General features: G+C 36.6%; 1 non-coding gene across 1 annotated transcript; it reads right to left on the bottom strand.

Moving 5' to 3' along the window:
- Positions 1 to 748: 748 nt before the first annotated feature.
- Positions 749 to 824, bottom strand: TRNAI-AAU (transfer RNA isoleucine (anticodon AAU)). Its single transcript has one exon. It is a non-coding gene; the product is annotated as a tRNA-Ile (tRNA).
- Positions 825 to 1,767: the final 943 nt, after the last annotated feature.

Here is a 1,767-nt window from a genome sequence, read left to right as displayed (position 1 = left end):
TATCCAGTATTACAATACCCAGTCTTTGCATGGCATCTTGTGCATGAGGAACCCTTGGTGGCCTCACTGAATTTCAGATGTTTTATTTGGCCTACATTTTTTCTGACCATTAAATATGGGTTACCAGAAACTTGGTAGGTTTCTTACTAGAAAACATCACTATTTGCGTTGCCCTATTAGCATTATTATCAATAAGCTTGTTGAAATATTTGAAAGCATGTTAAATTACATAGATACTAAAATCCTGGGGAAAATAGCTAATCACCAAATTATGAAATTCATGTAGAAAATGTTGATGAGCTTAAGCGTGTGCGAGGATAGCACGCTGCTCAAAAGGGACGACATGCACTTGCACATCATGCTCATTATTTTACATGTATTGTTTCATTATTCCTCACAATAACACTAAGCAACTAGACATGATCATACTCTTATTCAAACACTGAAAGCCCCAGAGAGGTTAAGCAATATTTTTGTTTTTTCTAATTAAGTGAGAGTCAGGGAGGCAGAGACAAACTCTCTACATGCATCCCCAATCAGGATCCACCCGGCAAGCCCCCTACCAGGCAACACTCTTCCTATCTGAAATCACTGCTCTGTTTCTTGGCAACTAAACTATTTTAGCTACTAAAGCAAGACTATGGAGCCATCTCAGTGCCTGGGTTAACTTGCTTGAACCATTTGAGCCCTGGCTGCTGGAAAGGAATAGACAGTGGATTTAGAAAAGCAGATGGTCATTTCTCCTCTGTGCCCTGACCAGGAATCGAACCTGGGACTTCTACACATTAGGCTGATGTTCTACCACTGAGCCAACCAGCCAGGGCCGTATCTTTTTTTAAGGTCAGAGAGCTAATACGATGTAGACTGAATGCAAAGGGATAACTCTCTAACACTGAAGTTTATAAAGTTTATACTTGTTCCATTATTCTGTTAAGAATCTGTTGTAAAGTGTAAAAAAAAAAAATCAGATTCAAAATGAGGGTTAAGTAGCAACATTGATTAAAAAGTGACATTACCCTTAAGTCATTTGATATGGCTGCCAAAGAAGGCTTGAAATAAAGCTTAGATTGTGGAACCAGATTGATGCATCCACGAAGATGGAGGTAATAGCCCACATTCACTCTGTGCTGGTCAGGTCATTCCTGAAGTTATGTTTGAATGTGTGTTTTACTTTAAAGATTTCAGGTGAGTACTCAGCGTGTCTAAAATCTCACAAAATATCTTAACAGAAATGGTGGGTGAAATTTCAGATGTGTTAACTGAAGTATGAGGGAATGAGAGTCAAAAGTTACTGACAGTCATGTAGACCAGAAATTTTAACTCATTCAATATGGTACCAAAAATAAAACCATGAATATGAGCAGAAGCTCAGTTTCTAAGGTGAAATATGTTGCATTGGGCATTCTCTGTTACTGGAAGAGTTCAAGCAAAAAAACATACCCTAAAATCCAGATGGTCATGGTATAGAAGTTTGAAGAGGAATTCAAATATCAAAGGGCAGATTGAACTATATTGCTCATAAAAATTAGGGGATATTTCAAAATGAATATAAAGCAATTAAAAACAAAAACAAGCATTTGATTTTTTTTAATTAAACAAGAACATCAGAAAAGCAAACAACAATGGGTCAAAGAAAGTTATTAGATTATGCAAATGAGATGCAAAACCAACTTTTATTTTATTGGTGAAAATGCACTGTACAAAAAAGGCTGTACCCCCTAATTTTTGTGAACAATTTACATATTTTTTGGGTCTTTTCTGATGCTT

The sequence above is a fragment of the Saccopteryx bilineata genome, chromosome 3 (genome assembly GCF_036850765.1).
Source record: "Saccopteryx bilineata isolate mSacBil1 chromosome 3, mSacBil1_pri_phased_curated, whole genome shotgun sequence".
In the NCBI taxonomy this organism is placed as follows: Eukaryota; Metazoa; Chordata; class Mammalia; order Chiroptera; family Emballonuridae; genus Saccopteryx; species Saccopteryx bilineata.
The sequence above is the reverse complement of the archived record's forward strand: the minus strand, read 5'-3'. Positions and strand labels throughout refer to the sequence as shown.